General features: G+C 38.5%; 1 long non-coding RNA gene across 1 annotated transcript; it reads left to right on the top strand.

Moving 5' to 3' along the window:
- The first annotated feature begins 851 nt into the window (after positions 1–851).
- Positions 852–17,259, top strand: LOC147655931 (uncharacterized). The gene is made up of 2 exons (XR_015278769.1): positions 852–4,005; positions 15,328–17,259. It is a non-coding gene; the product is annotated as an uncharacterized LOC147655931 (long non-coding RNA).
- The last annotated feature ends 1,018 nt before the right edge of the window (positions 17,260–18,277 follow it).

Genomic DNA, 18,277 nt, shown 5'->3' with positions numbered 1-18,277 from the left:
GTATTTCTTCCACATTTTCTTCTATTCTTATGCACTTTTAAAAATTGATCTAAACTTCATCCACCTCTCTCTCCTCCAGTCTGTTTGTAAACACAGGTGAGAAGTTGAGGACGGTCTGTGTGCGGTGGGAGTCATTGCACTGGTGCCACATTATGTGCAATGTTGTCTGAAACATGCCATCGTGTGGGGAAAATGTTTCTTGACCTCCGTTACCCGGAGCGCGTGAATTCTCATCAGACGCTCTCTAGTGAGGATCTAACCACTGATATTTACAACTTAACAGCACTTTTAGCTTAAATAGGAGGTGTCCAGTTGGACAGATGCTCCAACAGCGAGCAGGTCGGCTTCAAGCGGGGAAGAGGCTACGGAATGTGATTAATACGTAACAAATGAGAAAAACATCTAGAAGGGAGTGGTGCTTGCGAATCAACAGTTGACTGGTAGCAAAGAGCAAATCTCTCGAGAGATGGGGCGCTTGGGCTGGACACATATTCTCCGCTGGGGACGCTTTGCGGCCTGAACCAGCCACAGTGCGCGTTCTCCCGGCGTCCTCCCGGGGCAGCGGGGCCCAGGTGCAGGGCAGAGGCTGCGGGCCGGGCCCGGGGGCGGAGCGGGGTCGAGCCGGGCCGGGGGGCAGAGGCTGCGGGCCGGGCTCGGGGGCGGAGCGGGGTCGAGCCGGGCCGGGGGGCAGAGGCTGCGGGCCGGGCCCGGGGGCGGAGCGGGGTCGGGCCGGGCCCAGGCGCAGGGCGGAGGCCGCAGGCCGAGCCGAGCCGAGCCGAGCCGAGCCGAGCCGAGCCGAGCCGAGCCGAGCCGAGCCGAGCCGAGCCGAGCGCCGCCCGCAGCGGGCCCGCGTCACTTCCTGCGCTGCCCCGCGGGGCGGGCTCGGGTGCGCTCCGTGTCGGTCCCCCTGGGCTGTACGGCCGCAAGGCCAGGGTGGCTCCCGGCCCCTCTGCCGTGACACGGGCGACGCTTTTAATGAGACTCGGCCTTCTTTTTCCTGGCTGGTCACAGCCTTCTCTTAGGCATCCATCTGCTCCGGGGTAGGGCTCCTCCATGGGCTGCAGGTGGATCCCTGCATCCCTGTGCGGCTCCATGGGCTTCAGGGGAATCTCCGTTCCCGCTGGAGCACCTCATCTCCCTCCTTCTCCACTGACCTTGGTGTCTGTCACTCCTCTCCGAGCACAATCACATCTGCACAATAACTTTTTTCCTTCTTAAATCTCTTACCAGAGAGGTGCTGCCGGCATTTCTGACGGGCTCAGCCCTGGCCAGCGTGGGGTCTGTTCTGGAGCCGGCTGGAATTGGACATGGAGGAAACCTCTGGCAGCTTCCCACAGCAGCTCCCTATAGCCCCCCGCTACCAAAACCTGGCCATGCAAACCCAATGCCCCCGTCTATATAAAAAAAGTGATTCAAGTGGAATTATAAAAGAAATACAGGCGCTGCTTCTGAATTTCGTTACTGACGGAAGATCGATTAATAATGCAATTACTCTAATATTGCAAGTGTTTCTAAAAAATCTATTAATCTATTAATCTATTGCATTTCAGGTGACTTAATAGGATATTACAGCACGGATCGTGCTACATAAACAGTTACTAAAGAAATACCAGAATAAAGGAGCTACCTATTGCTACACAAGCTTTAGTCAACATAAATTAGGAAAGTATCATAACAGGTTGTTTTTTTTCTCATGCTATGAAAAATGCTTCTGGCATTGTCATCTGTGTATTGTGTAACCCTTAAGGTATCTCTTTTGGTTTTTCTTCTGTTTTTATATACCTCTTTAAGCAAAATTATATAGATTTGTGTTTTCAAAATAGATTAATTTGCAAGTATTAACACCTTAATTAGAGACTGGATTGATTGGCTGTCTGAATCAGAGAAAATTACACAGGGGTTAACAAGAGTTTAGGTACAAAAAAGATAAGTGAAGATTCTGAAAGTTTAGAGTAGTGGCTAAGAACATGGAAATAAATGCAGGCCTGGCAGTTCCATTGACACTTGACCAATGTGAGTTACAAGTTGACTTAGCTGATCTCATACATCTAAGGAGATTAAATGAAATTTAAGTGATGTGGCAGATCACATGCAAAAGCAAATCGGAAAGAAGATCCAAATAATATAATTACTCTTGCCTTGCACAGTTATGTGTATCCTAAGCAGTGTGTCTCTGAAATGTAATGCTTAGACTTGGGAGGGAGGGCGCAGTCCTAAAGCAGGCACAGTGCAGTCTGCTCAAAGTAAGTGCCTTAGCAATTTGTGCCTCTAGAGACCTGCAGAGGGAGATGTGATCCTCCAAAATGAAGGGTTGCTAGCTGTCCCTTTATTGTGTAAGAAATTACATAGGAAGGTGCTTAGGATTATGCACACAAAATTCCTAGAAAGAATAAACTGTTATTTTTAGTTCTCAGTGGTATACAGAGATATGAACTAAAATTAAATGCTTTGGGTACTATTTTTAGAAGCAGTATCTCATTCTATCTCTAATCCCTGAAAGCCTCCAGTTTTATTTGCTCCTCTGAGCCAGGGGCAAGTAGAATGTATTTCCTTTAACCCTTCACCTGATCTTGGTTAAAATGCTGATATTTCAATTCTTTTCATCAAAAAACACTCTGCAGAGTGTTGAACTAGGACTTATAAACAAGCTTTGGCCACTTCCTGAGCTTACATTTTGATGTCTGTATTAATACATATGTGTGGGTCTCATTTGCAGAATCTGACTAGTTACCATCTGGCAGATACTTGAGTGTTCCTAAGTTAGTTATTTTTTGAGAAAGCTGATTATCCTTCCTGCATAAATATTCTCTGCCTGTCAAATAGTGAGTCCAAGTATATTCCAAATATGCAGTACTGAAGGTTTGGAGGGGGAGTGTTCAGTTTAACAGAGAACACTTTGTACACCAGTATACAAAGCATATTTATATTGAGGGTCAGGTCTCATGCTTTCCTTGCATGGGACTAATGAGATATGTGTTCAGTTTTGTATATTCAGATCTTCCTTTTCACAAGTTACAGTTTTCTTAATGTTAATGTTAGTTTTAAATTTTTATCATCCCCAGGAGTGATGCAAAGGAGCAATGCTTACAACAAGCATTAAAAATATGTCATTGATACATCTTACTGGGCAATATATGTTAATTTGGGCACATTTTTGTAATTTATTCTGTGAAAGCAAATTATAAGTTTATTAATGTAATTACTTCTTAATTTTTATCAAACAACATTGTAGTGCAATATTTCTTATTTTCTTTACAGAAACCTTGCTGATACTTTATTTAACTGCCAAATTTGTTATTTTGGATTGAGAGTCAGCTCACAGATGAAGAAACACACATTTTGGTGTCTTATGGGAGTGTCTTCCCAAACAGTCACTACAGATCTGTCTTTCTGTTCAGTGGAGATGTCTAAAGAAATTCGACCTGGCCTCTGCCTCTGGTTGCAGAAAGGGACAGGTTTCCTTCAGCCCTGTGCCTTATTGTCCAGGCCTGTGTGAGATGTGTTTCATACCTCACTTCTGACACTAAACCATGTGTTCATGAGCTGCTGAGTCAAGTTTCATTTGCCTTATTGCCTGTAGCAGAAACTTACTTCCCAAGTTCTTAGGCAGACCCATTTAGGTTTTTTGCTCTGCAGATGACATTCCTGCTGGCAGCCTGAGGTGTCCAAAGTATGGATATGAAGCTGTGAGCTCTGACAGGTGTAGAGACCCTGCCCAAGTGAACAGTAGGACATATAAATGTGTTAAGGTGATTTAATCTAGTCATGGGCATGGAGAACAGAGTAATGGAATAGCCATACTTTTCTTTTGACCAGCTTGCTTTCTATATAAAAATAAATCATTCTAAAATTTTGATTTTTAGCTCATTTGCTCCCTCTGTCCATATTTGTTCATCTGCAAAAGCATCAGTCAAGCACAATATGAAGAAAATTTTGAAGAGCGGGCTCCAAACCTTTGCAAATACTTAAATGACCCATGACAGACATTGACTTTTTACATAAATGGTGAAGAAAAAATTCTTTTTCACTTATATGTTAATCTTCACTAGATACCAGGTTTGATTCATGTATGCTTTTTGTGCAGATTAAAAGAGTATTTTACTTAATGAAAATAATCCATGCAAGTACTGGAAATAAGGAAGTAAAGAAGAGTACTAACATAGATTCAAAATTTACTGTGTACAGTGTGTTTTGCAAATTTACAATAAACAGAATATGAATTACAACGTACTCGGCATATTAACAACCATATCTAGAAAAATATTCTTAAATTTTCTTGTGGTATTTCTGGTAAAATATTTTGTAACAATATTTTAATAGGCAAGAAAAGTAGCACACTCCCTGTGTGTATAATTTATTTACAGTTCTTTTCCCATGTGTTTATTTGATAAAATACAGTCAATAAGTGTTAGGTAGTGAATCACAGCCCATGCCAGCACTAACACTCCTTGGCAATCATGTTGCAGTCAATGTGCCCTCGCTACAAGAGAGAAATACACATTAATCCTCAGATTCAAGTTTCTCATTTGAACATTAATTAAAAATATTTTAATAATGCAGAAAAAATTACAGAAAAGGAACGTGAGCTTATTATTTAAGTTGAAGAGCTTGAATTTCAATTTCTTAAACAAAAAAGAAGAACAAATGAAAGTAGTTTGGTTCAGTTTTGTAATTGTTCCTGTCCTTTTAGAGTACATCCAAATTCTCAATAATGTATTACAAATTGAATTACAGAATGAGATCCAAATTCAACAAAGCAACAGCAACAGCTATGTGATATACTGGCTGTTCTCAGGGCCAATTTTGAGGGAGGTTTTCATCAAGAGTGTGATAGACTGCTGGTCTAAGTATTAATGTGTCATAAACTGATTACAGAGTACAGCTTTGCTCTTCAAAACTTGGAGAAGGCATTTGAATTTTTTGTGAGGAGTAGGCGTTAGCACTTTATTTAATAGAAAAATCAACACAAAAAGTATTTATTTTTTTTAAATACTGTTTTTTCCTTAGACAGATTAGCATTCTTGAATTTTAGGTGAGTAACATCCTAATTAATACAACAGGAATGAGGCATGTTAGTAGATACCAGTGGAAGAATGCAAAAAAGTGCAGTTTTTAATTTCTTGACTGGTGAAGACTGACCACAAAATACTCAAGCAGTGTAGGATTAGAGCCAAATATGCAGTCAGTGCCACTTTTCTGTGTTACTCAGGATAGGCAAATCATGAACGGATGAGCATGCTTTAATTCACAGCTAATTAAGGGAAGCTGCTCTATTCTCAGTCTGTGATTGGATCTGTTGGGAGGCAGAAGCATAGTAATCACATAAAATGGAGACTGGTTCAATTTGGGAAAAAAAAAAATAAAAAAAAATGTTTTGATGAATTTGGTAGTCGGGCTCTTAGGCTCCCGAGTAGCCAATGATGACCAATCGTGGTGACTCCAGGTGGCTTCCTAGTGGCCTCTAAGGCCTGTGCCCAAACCTTCGTGGTAACTAATTTCAGCACATAACTGGAACAGTGAAAAGAATCCACATTAGGAAGTATGGAATCTAAATTTCATATTTCTTCCCCTACATGCAAACAGAGCACACATGGTTACACTTCTTGACAAAACAAAGTCAGTATTAAAAAAATATATAAAATTTATTAAATTATTATATTAAATTACCTATGTGAGTAGTTGGGAAAGGTGGTGGGTAAAATATTTAGCAAAATTATTCTCCTGTTTGTACATAGCACAGTCAAGTGGAGATATATAGCAGGAAATGTGTCCAGTATATTACCAGTATCTCCTGTGTAATACAGTATATAAAAAAAAATCATAGAGAATCCTGGAATGAGAAAATAATGTGTTTTTACAACATGAATGATCTCCTAGACATGTGCAGGGACAGGAGAACAGGTGCACTTCTGAATGGGTTTGAGCCAGCATTAATCATGTGGCTGTTTCACAGAATAGGATAGAGAAATGTGAAGCAAAGGAGAAAAGTTCACAGAAAAGATACAAGGAGCTGTGAGGCTGAGGAATTTTTAAAATATGTGAGAGGAAATCAGAATGTGGAAAGCACTGACCAAGTGACAGAAGATGATATGCAGTTCAAGAATGTTGCATTGCTTAAAGTTAAAATTAAGCATTCGGCTTTCTAGAAGGAAATGGTAGATTGAGTCAAGAAAGAAACTGCATTATTCCTTAAAACTTCACAAAGAGTAAAGATGTTCATTTTTTACTTTTGTTCTTCTTTCCTGGGCAATGGTCTGTAGCACCATCACTTGAAGAAAAAAATTCTGCCCCAAAACCAAGTTTAAAATAGGAGACTTCTGTGAGTGTTGAGAAATCTTCTAGCAATTACTTCTAATGTTTTAGGCAGTGATAGTTTTAAAAAGCGCTGCAGACTATACAGACCATTTGAAGAATAGTCTGTGTTCCCTTTTAAAATTAGGTAGTGAAACACTGCCTCTGGGAATTCTTAAATAAATATTTTCTTTTTTCATTCAGAATTGGATTGCTAATCATTTAAATCAGCATTTCAGATATATAGTGAAGGTATAACTTAATTTGAAATATAAAAATGTAATGCAAAATCCCTTGTTTGAGTTTTCTTAACACCTGCAGTGGAAGTTCTTGAAATATAACAGCTACCTGGGTACAGCCACTAATAAATATGAGAAGCCCTTTTCAATTATGAATCTTTCCCCCCATGCAAATGCAGACATAAATAGCTAGTTATAATGGCAAAGAATTCTCCTGCTTATTCAGTCTCTAGTCGTCAAATAGGAGACATGGTTCGGTCTCAGCTGCCTTTGTATTCCTTCTGCAGCATCAACATGTCCTTCTATCCAAGTTTACTGTACTTGTCTGGAGTTCACTGAAATGTGACAAATCTGTAACACCTTTTCAAAACTTCACATATGCTTTAGGCTGGTAAAAGCAGTCTCAGGCTCTAAAGAGGTTCCAGAGTGCCTCAGAAGAAATCAGCACCTGCCTCTCCACTTTCCCTCCCTGGGAAGCCATAGATGGGGTGATCCCTCATACTCCTTTTCTCCAAACTAGACAAGCCAAAATCTTCACGGCTCTTCATAGGGAATTCCTCACAGCCCTTTCATCAGATTTGTTACCCTCCTCTGAACATGTTCAAAGACCTTCCCATCCTTCTGAAAATGTGGGGCCTAGAAATGCACACAAGGCACAAGATGAGGCCAAGGTTAATGAGAAGCTAATAAGTTATGCCATAAATGCATGAACACATTTGTGTATGCAAGTGGGTTTTCGTGCACATACATGCAATATTTCCAAAGCTTGATATATATTGGTGAGAAAAACTGACCAACAGTTAAAATCTGAACACAATAATATGAACAAAAAAGCTGAATTTTCTAAGAAAATAAGTGTTATGTGGCTAAAAAGGCATACTCTCATAACTAAAGAAAATAACAGCTATTGCTAAAGACCTGCCCATAAAATGGACAAGGTAGCAATGAAAAAACTATAAATGGCACCATTAAGGACAAAATAATCACTTTGTTGGAAGCAAGGGAAATGAATGCAATTGTATGACTTTACTCTTAAGTAAAAATTGTAGAATCATTAATAGTGAAAATCCTTGGGACAAGCACAGTGCAGCTAGCTGGCCAGGGAGAAGATTGTCCTGCTTTATTTTGTGCTGGTGCAGCCTCACCTTGAGTCCTGTGTACAGTTTTGGATGTCACAATATAAGAAAGACATAAAGCTATTGGAGAGTGTCCAAAGGAGGGCTATGAGTGGTGCAGAGCCTGGAGGAGAGCCGTGTGAGGAGCAACTGGGATCACTTGGTTTGCTCAGCCTGGAGGAGAGGAGACTGGGGGGAAATCTGCAGCTTCCTTGTGAGGGAAAGCAGAGTGGCAGGCACAGATCTCTTCTCTCTGGTGACCACTGACAGGGAATGGCCTGAAGCTACGTCAGGGAAGGTTTTGGTTAGATATTAGAGAAAGGTTCTTCATTCAGAGGTTGGTTGGGTACTGGAACAGGTTCCAGGTAAGTGTAAAGCGGTACTAGATCTGTGGAGTCTTAGTACTAGTTCTAGCCTGCATAGATAGGGAAGTGGACAAGAAAAAGTCAAAACATTTTTAAAAGCTGGAGAAAGTGCTCTAAGTTGAAAAACTCAGCTTAAATCTGTTTATCATATAGTTTGAGATTCATTAATTACAGAATCTGAATACCTTGCCAAGGAGAAGATTTGGAGATATTTGCAGTGTTTGAAATCTCTCTTTTAAGAGAATGCTTAATCTCTCTCCAGGTCACAAGAAGCATTCTAGAAACAGTTTACAAAACTTTACTAATTGGTTTTCATCCCAGTCAAGTTTCCAAATGGACAGAAACAGCTGGTTGCAATAAACATTTAGTGTCAAATTGGCCAGCCAACACTTCATCCTTAGGCTGTTGCATCCAAGGATTACTTCAGGATCCATGCAATCTCTATCTAGTCCATGCAGCAAGTTTGTGTTCACCAGCTTCTCTGAGAAGGCTGCATTCTCATCCAAAACAGGAACAAGAAAAGTTCACTGTTCTCTTCTGTCAAAGAATTTGCAATGAAAAGGCTATTTTCCCTCCAAAGCTATGCTGTCTTTAATCTTTCCAGCTCTGACATGACACTAGAAGGTAAATGGAGCTATCTGGGCCAGTAGCCACTTGTTAATTCCTCCCTGGGCAGGGTCTATGTTTTGTTTCATTTAAAAGGCCTCCATAAATGACAAAACAGAATACAGCTGCTACAAGTTGACACCACTATGAGAATGGTTGCTGGTTAGAGCATGTTATAAAAGGAATGATGACATCTTTATCTCCTTCAAGATCTTGGATGCCATAATTAAATATATCAATTAACTGAATTGAAGATATGGGTTTAATAGCTGGGTGGATAACCATAAGGTAAAGGCTTGTATCCAACCAGTGCCCATACTGCAGGTTCCCATGTTAAACCTCAAGCTGCATTTCTTTGAAATATACAGTTATAAACTGTGAAAGATTTAATATTATAAATATGGGAATGTAAGATGTCACAGATAATAAAAATAAATATAAATTAATATTGAAATTATCATTTCACTTGCAACTCAGAACTGGGTGTGTTTGTAAATGAGTGTTTTTAATGACAGCCTGGGCAATTGCACCCTCTGCTGTGCACACAGCATGGCCTGCAAATACCTAAAGTCGAGTTTGAAACAGAGGTACATGATCATTTGGGTGACAGATTCTCAAGAATGAATTTGTTTTCAAGGGAAATTACCAATGCATCTACAGCAGTAACAATTTTAGTTTATCATTTTAACTGGAATATTCTCAAATACATTATTCTTTCATGCCATAGGATAACACTAGTAATTCACATCATATTTCATTGCAATAAGAGTGCAAAAGTCATAGCAGCTATTCAAAAGGCTGAATTATTATTTTGAGTGTACATTAAATACTGAAGTGCACCAAAACAGAGGTGTGTATTTCTCAATAGTATAGTGAATGGCTGTGTTCTCTCATCTTGACCTGTTTGGCTGGAGTACTGTGAGTGCAGGTGAATGAATCTAGTTGAAGATCACCGTGCTCCAGAACTGTGTGTGCATATCTGCCTTGTGGTACCAGAAAAGATATTTTAAGTGTCCAGTACAAAACCTTAGCAAATAAGAGTAGAATTATTAAGGCTGAGATATACTACTTTCCTTTTTTTTTTTCCTTTTTTTTTTTTTTTTTTTTTTAACTAGAAGTTATAAAAGTGTAGGAATGAAGGCCAGAAAAGGTGAGAAATCTTGAAGTCTCCAGTCTAAGCCATGCTGTGTAAGCCCTCCAACCTCTAGCGCTTTTTTCTTACAACTTAAAAATTCCCCAGTTTAAGCAAGCCAAACGCTACCGCTGTGGGCAGATGGTAGGGAGAACATTGCTACAAAACCTGCCACTCAAAGTGTAACAGATGACTGTAGCTACAGAAAATTGTCCCTTTGTTCATTTTGCTAATGAGTGTCCTCATTGCAGCGGGAGACGGAATAGTTAATGAGCTGCAGTTCCCGGCCGCGGCAGCCGGTGGCGCTCGAGCTAAGGCAGTCCGGGAACAGCAGGGAAAAAAAAGCCGGGAAAGCCTTTTGTGCTTTTCCCTAAAACAGGACAAGATCCTGATTGCACTGAGATGCCCTTTCAGGCTTACTCATAGGATTAATTTAAGTCTCTTTTTGTTTATTTCATGTAAAGGATCTTCTTCGAGGATTTGCTGTTGATGCTCAAACACAGCCAGGGTCGAACAAATCCTTAAGCCTTTTAAGAGCTCTAACAGTTACTTAAAAGGTCTTTTGAAATTCTCAGGTTGTTTTGCGGTGGTTTAGAGCTGGCCACTGCCAGAGTAGAGTGTCAGCTAATTACCTAAATGTCGCATGTGCAGTTTTCTTAACGCTACTGCTTTCCCTGCTGGGTGTTCAGCTGTCTACAGGGTCTGGTGAAAGTTTTCAGTAAAAGCATGTACTCTCACAGTTATCTCAGAGGAATATTTTTAAATCTGATACTGCAGAAACACTGTTTAAAATGAAATATCGATGAAGTATTTCACTAGAATTTATTAAAAATATTGCATTATTAAAAGTAACCTTCTTCCTCACACTTGGTCTTTATGTAAGTTGCTACTGTTTCTTCAGTACAAGGAGGGAAACCACCGACTAATATGAATTAATTTGCAAAGCACTTGACATTTTATTTACACAATCTCTTATTAATTCAATGAAAACTTTGCAGACAAAACTTCATGTACACTGATAATTTCTTCGGGTAAATTGGAGACAAAAAAAGTCTTTTTCAAAGAAAAAACAAATAGTTATGAACTGTATTTTATGCATCATTCAACTATAGTTGAAGTTTGCATGCCATTTCAAAAACTTGAAATTTAATTTTTAAAGGTCTTTAAGATTTTTTGTTTGGAGTAATTTTTTTTAAGTTCATATTTTAACAATGCAAATAATATCCTGAATTTTCCTTAGCAAGCAAAGCAACTGTTGTGTGAGTCTCCTCTTTTGTGTCAATATTTTAAATGGTTTCAGGAGTTAGTTAATATTCTGGTATTACTATAAAGATCTGTGCCAGCTCTGAAAGCTTTTCTATAATTTTAAAAGAAATATGTGGCAGTAAAATCTAGACAGCCATAAGACAATATATTCAAATGTTTTCAATAGCTTTGAAACCAACAAGAAAAAAAGAGTAGCTGTCCCAATAAGCTTCAGTTGCATAAGAAGTCTTTTCCATAATGGACGTGGCAAGATTTAAACAAAGGACACGCATAATAAAAATGTAAATGAGTTTGCTTTACTAAAACTATAACTTTAAAGTCTTTTGTTGCATGTTATCCTGGAACCTTCTTACAAGGTAATCACTGTTTGCATAGAGATTTAAACCGTAGTCTTCAATAGCATTAAACCCCTGCACGGTCTATGTGTGACAGGCATGCAAAGCCATGTTAATGTTCAGAATATGAATTGCCTCTGGGTGGCTCCGACACCAAGTAGAAAACCAACTGTGTTGATATCAGAAGGCCTGATGGACTCCATGCGGCTCCCAGCCTGAAAACTTCACCGCTTTGACATGTGATGTGCTCCTCATGACACTGGCAGCACTGTCACTGAGAAATGACACAAAGGCAACAAGCCCCCCTCCTTAGCCATGCACTTTGCAACCCCCTGGTGTTGCCTGTCCACAGTCCCTCCTGCCTGCCTAGTTACGGACAGCGCTTCATAAACACGGGGGGAAGTGTGGGTGGATAGGCCCCAGCTGCCTTCCTGGACACAGCCTCCATAATAAATTGACCTGAATGATGAGGGCACACAAACAGTATGATATGCATTATTCCTGTCAATAAAATGTCCCCATGTGTTATGGGCTTTGTATATAATGTACTGCAGCCTTTCTTCTAGCAGGGACCTATTTAGAGTCTCGACTTTTTTCTATTCATATTATGACTCTGTAATAGAATTCAGAAATTATATGATACTGTGTTGTATAATATTACACCAGTGCAGCATATTTAAATCTTTAATTCCTTCCTTAAAAATTCAAGGCATCACAATCTTTCAGGTTGTCTTTGAAGATGATGCCCATGAAAAAAAAAAATGCTTGAAAAAGAGAATGAGTCTTTTAAATTGCACAGTGAGACTTCTCATCTTGAAAATGCTCTGAAACATGCTGAAGAAGAAAAGTAGTTATTAGGAAAAATTTTAAACTGATATCAGATCAAGATGTGCAAGAAGTTCAAAAGTGTGTAAGGAGTGTCACTAAAGTTGGAATTTTTTTGCACTTCAGAACTTGTTTCTGGGCTGTTGTCTTTTTCTGGTATCAAATGCTAGTTTTGTATGTATTTGTAGTGAAATTCATACATACTTATTCTAATTCTAATGCATATATTTACATATTTTTAGATTATGACAAAGGAATATTTGCTGTGGCTTTTGAGACTTCTAATATTGCCTAGCAATGTGACTGGACTGCTTATTTTGTTATAGTTACATACTGTAAAGTTACTGATACAGAAAAGTGCCATATGTAGATAGTTATGTTTTTAAATTATGGTCTACTATTTTATCCTTAAAATATTAAAATCTACTCTCTCCCTAGAGTAGTTTTTGAGCTTTTGCAAAATATACATTTCTTCCTATAATTAGTTTTGTGTTTCTGGGAAAGTTTATAACAGAATCAGCTTCTCTCAAATAAGCTAGCACTACTTTTGATACCTGTGCTTTATCATCATTTATAAAAGATGTTTTTCCGGATACAGTGCACAGTCCTTACCTGCAGGATGCTTCTCATATATTGCCAGACTGAAACGTTTAAGGAGGACTAGAAACTATGGCAACAGAGTCGAATTTAGCAGTTTGGCTTTGTTATGTCCATATAGGTTAGACTTAGTATCACCTTCAATCCTTCAACAGGGGCAAGATTTATTTGATACAAACAATATTCCTCATTCCTGTTTATCATCTGATCCTGTGGAGCCTCTTATCTTTTGGTAGTTTTTATATGAGACATAAAGAACCACCTGCTAAAACACTCTGTATTTGTGATGAGGAGCAGCTAGGATGTCCAGAACCAGTATTAATGTAAAGCTGTGGCACTCAGTCACACTTGAACTTACTTCTTATCTCTGTGCCCAGCCAGCAGAGCAGCAGGGAGGAGGCTGTGAATGTCAAGGGCAGTGGTGAAGGTCACAGCTCTGCCAGGACTCTCATCCCAGTGCATTCCACTGGCTTCAGACACTGACCTGAAGCAAACATTTTGAATACATTAATGTAGGCATGTGTTTTCAGGGGTTTTCTCTTTCCCCTCTTATTTTCAGATAAGCAAGTTCAAACAATGCAATGAAAAATGGAATGAGATGAGCAAGAGCTTCAAAGGGTTCAAAGTAACTTTAACTTCTGTAAGTTACACTCTTGGCAGAACAGTAACAATCTTGGCATGTAGGTAGTGTATAGTGTATAGTCCAAATAATGTTAGAAAGGTGACTTTAACTTGACTTACATTACATTTTGGGTCGCAGTAGTATAACTCATTGTAGGGTAATAATGAATTGGTATTCCTTGAATGAAAATTACTTTTAAAAACTGAATATTTTAAACCTCAGTAAGCTACAGTAAAAGGATTGAACACTTTAATTTAAAAAATAACACATTCGGTACATTTTGGAAGGCTAGGAAAAAGATTTGTATAGGTGAATAGCTAGAAACTTCAAAAAAGAAAATTAATAGTTTTTGTAACCTGCAACTTGTTAAATATTCCACTGTTCCTGAAAAGAGCTGTTAGTATATGTGAATTATTATTTCTATGCTATCTGAACAAAACACTATCTGAATAAGATGTAAAAGCCAACTTTTAAAGGAAACTTTCAGTGCCACTGTTTATTAACAGTTTATGTCAGTAGAAGGTTGACAGCACTCCATGTTTTCCTGCTATAACATCTAGATATCTACCCAGTGGACCTCCTTTCTTGTGATACTTCTCAAAGGAATTTTTCCTACAGTGTATAGTTCTCATCCTGAAAATTAGGAAATAAACACAGAACTTCTTTCTATGACAAACCTTCCTCCTGTGACACATTTCCAAAATGTTTGGTAGATTACTTAATTCTCTGTGTTGAAACATAAGGGGAATACCACATAGTGGTACTTGTGAATTTTAATTCCACTATTACTAAATTATCATGCAAATTCATATTTTTAAAGTATACATATATTTTTGCGGTGACTGAGGCATTGGATTTCTAAAAGCATCCTTTTTGTCGCCTTTTATTTACCTTGGATGAATATCCTTGTGACCACATTTCCCACTCCTATTATAGTGATACCTATTTACCTTTACAGGAGCATTGAAAGGGTAAATTCATTAGGATTTTGTGCATGAAATATATAATCAAAATTGGAATATTGATCGGTCAATCTAATGCACTAATCTGTTGAAGGAGGAATGTGTCTTCTGTTAGCTTTTATCTTCTTCTGTGGCAGTGCTCAGGAATCCTGCTTTGGTTTGAAGACTTGTTCTCAAAAGAAAAGGTCCCTCATCTGTTTCTCTACCAAATGTTCCTTCTTAGTTCATTTGCAAAGTTCAAAGAGTATTTTTAAAGTACATTTTTGCACCCTTTCAGTCACAGGAAATTTTTCCTGAAACTTCCTGTCTGTTTTCTTTCCCTTCCCTTTATCTCCATACAATGGAGGCTGATGTCTAATATTCAGTATCTTCCCATAGATGCCACCTCAGTCTCTGGTTCTGAGCAGCAGCACAGGTGCTCTTTTCTGTGTGCCACTCATATGATCTGCAAGCCCATATCTGTGTAAATTTAGACCACACACCCTCCCAGTTGCCTCCAGCACAGCTGCCTGCACAGGAGGCCCTTTAGAGTCACAGCACAGTCTGTCAGCTGCCAGGGTAGATGAAGTGCTGTGAGAAACCTTTGGGACAGTCCTCAATATAATTCTGATAATTAATCTAATTTCAATTCTCAAATGAAAAACTACAATTATTAGAGATTAACAACTTGAACAATGTCCTCCAGATAGCCAGAATGTGCATAAATTCTTTGGTGAAAAAGTTTTGATCTTAAAAAAGAGGAGCAGGGCATGAAAGCACACACATGGAGGCTGCAGTATGCAGCAGTTGGACACTTTATTCCAGAAAGGGAATTCACAAAGTTGACACAGGTACCAGTATCTAGTACATACAGTAGAAGGAAAAGATAAACTAAAAAATGAGATTCAAAGCAGACACAGACAGTCATTAGTGGCAGTGAAACCTATTGGAAGCACTTGGACTAACTATAAATTACTGATTGATTTCTTGTAGGCGGGACTTGGAGTCTTGATCTTCTTCCTGTGCCCAGGCAGCCAGGCTGTGCATTGTCTGAGAGCATTGCCTCTCTCATTTCTCTCATCATAAGAGCATCATAAGAGATGGAAAGGACTGAGTTTCTCACAAGGACAGGAGCATTTGCCCAGGGCTCTGATCATTGCACTTGAGGGCCTTTGAACCCATAGCTCCATACACCAATGAATTGACTCTAGTTTACACCGTGTTCCTCTTTAAAGCTGGATACTGGGAGAGCAAGCACAGAAGAGCCATAATCTGTAGAATTCATGTTAGGATACTCTGCATAAAGGAGGAGACTTTTCTATAGATCTGGGGTTTTTTCTTTGTATTTTTGTTGAGTATTTTTGCTTGGGTTGGGTTGCAGAGTGGGGGAAGGGGGCATATTTTGTATATTGTTTTCTTGTAATTCATAGTCTAACATAAAATGCATAAATAATCTATCAAGCCAAAACACAGGGCTGTCCCTTTCTCATGCAGTCAAGGCTTTGGTATGTCGTCAAGCTCATGCATGAGTATTCTGTATCTAGTCTCATGAATTTCATATTCTTTGTGTCCAATGGCACAGCTTGAACAGAACTGGTGGCTTATTCTCATCATAGAGGGGTAGTTAGGCTACTTTTCCATGACTTGGGATATTGTAATCAAGCCCCATAAAACTCACAGCGGCATACAATGTCGGCTGCCCTGATTTGTGGCTGAGCATTCTAGCTTCTAGGTTACTATGCTGAAGGGGAGCATTTCTCCATTTTTATGAAAGAAAATGAATGTCAGTGTTGTACTCAACATTGTCTGGTTTTAAATATGTTCAAAATGCAAATTCAGTAAGTAACAAACTCTACTCCTGGTGACACAGGGAAATATAGATGTTTAACTTGTGAGTCCCAGTGACAGTGGCTTTGACAGACAGCTCCAGCCCAGCAGAACCAAGGAAGCTTTGCCATGCAGTGTAACTGTTTAAAGGAGTTTGATTCGGAACTTCTAAAGAATTCATAAAGAATTTTTTGTAAATTGCTCTTTAGGCACAATCCTTTGTCCTGGGTGAGAAGAGATGTGTAATTTGCCTGACAATGTTTGTCTCACAGGGCCGTGTTAGAACTTGCTGCAGATGATACAGACATCTGCTGATCTTTCTGCCGTGTACAACACAACACTGAAACTGCTCCTGCAGCTCCAAACTGCCACTGCTGGCTGGCTGGAACAGGTTTCCACAAATACCCACTTTTCTGAGTGTTTAGGTCACTGAAGTCTTTGTTTCTTATTATTTCATCATTTTCCTGCCTCCTGGGACATCACACTCCACTCTGCTTTATATGTGTGACTCTTGTGGCATTATTGAACTCCACATTAAAGTATGTAGCTCTAAGTGAAGACATCTATCTGTTACCAGTTAGCATCAATCTTTGTGTGTGTGTCAAGGTTTAAACCCAGCCAGATACAAAGTACCTGTAGTTTCTTTATCAGGGAGACTGGCCTTTGAAAGGGTTTTTAGAAATCTATGCCTGTTTCATATGTTTATGAAATCCAACACTATTTCTCCCGGAAATATATTTTGGTTGATTGAAATTAAAGTCAGAACTCAAAAATTAAATACCATCAACTAGAAATCAGGTAAGATACTGGTATATACAACTTTGTTTGTAACCATTGTTTATTATTGCAAGTCTGAAAAAATATGCAAAAGTCTTTTGATGTCACATAGATTCAATAAATTTATTTTAAAATTAGAAAAGCTATTTTACATGTGAAAAAAATACAACAAAAATACTTTATAGTTTTATTTTTTTTCTTGCTATATTTTCAAAGGAACAGAAGTAAACATTGTTACTAGATTTTTTTTTAAAAAACAGCTCTACTATTGTGGCTTAGAAGGACTTGGAAAATATTTAATAAATGCAACATTATTTGAAAGGATTTGCTGCTGCTGCTGTTTGCAAATGTCATAGGCAATGATACAGAGTTTTGTCTTAAAATATTTTTGTATTCTGCATTAGTCTCATAAGAACACTGCCTTTTATTTTCTTTTTACATGATCCAGGAACTTTCCAGACGGCTGGTCCTTTATTTTGCCATTTGACTTTTTTTTTCCCCCTGCCTGATTTCGTACTGGCTTTCACACTGATCACTGCTAGTACGTCTTTGTTACAGTAAACTGACTGGGTTTATTATAATAAAAAATAAAACACAGCTTGACTTGCAATCTAAATGTGCTGGAAAAGAATATGATACTGTTTAGAAGAGAAAAGGTTGTGAATAGAAAAACAGTACCACTTCAGTTATTTAAACATTTGCTTTTCTGCAGCTTGTCAAACTTTGTGCCAAGTCATAGCTGCTTTACTTTGTTTTGTTAATCTCAGCACCATGTGTCTTGGGCTTTTTTTTAATAGAGAACCAATCCTGCAGTACTTAGTTTTCAGTTTCAGTGAGCCTGGGTAAGTACTGTAGGACTGCATTTTTTGTTAAATTAGGGGGAAAAAAACAAAGTATAATGTTGTAGAGTAGATCTTTCAAAAGAGTTTGTGAAAGTTAAAAAATCCTACAAAGTTGCATATTAAATAATTTCTAGTAAACACCTTCATAATGAAAGTAGTTTATAATTCTCATCACATTTTAAGAAAATTTTTTTGACTTGAAGGTGTAAGCAGGACTTCATTAAATAAGAAATAATAAATAAAATATTTTAAAACTTGTTTACCTAAAGTCAGGTCAGAATATAGACTTTGCTCTTTCAGGGAAAGTCTTTTGGGATAAGAATCTGCCAGCATACAATCCTAGTTAGTTCTAAAAATGACAGTCTGACTGGTATATTTACCGAAAAGCATTTGGAGGTATAAGATGCTGTAACTGAGGGCTGATTTGCCATCATCATCTGCTTCTGAGGTGATATCTAACATGAAAACAGCTCAGACACGTTTCTGGATCATCTCTG

The sequence above is a fragment of the Cyanistes caeruleus genome, chromosome 1 (assembly GCF_971803275.1).
Source record: "Cyanistes caeruleus chromosome 1, bCyaCae1.hap1.1, whole genome shotgun sequence".
In the NCBI taxonomy this organism is placed as follows: domain Eukaryota; kingdom Metazoa; phylum Chordata; class Aves; order Passeriformes; family Paridae; genus Cyanistes; species Cyanistes caeruleus.
The sequence above is the reverse complement of the archived record's forward strand: the minus strand, read 5'-3'. Positions and strand labels throughout refer to the sequence as shown.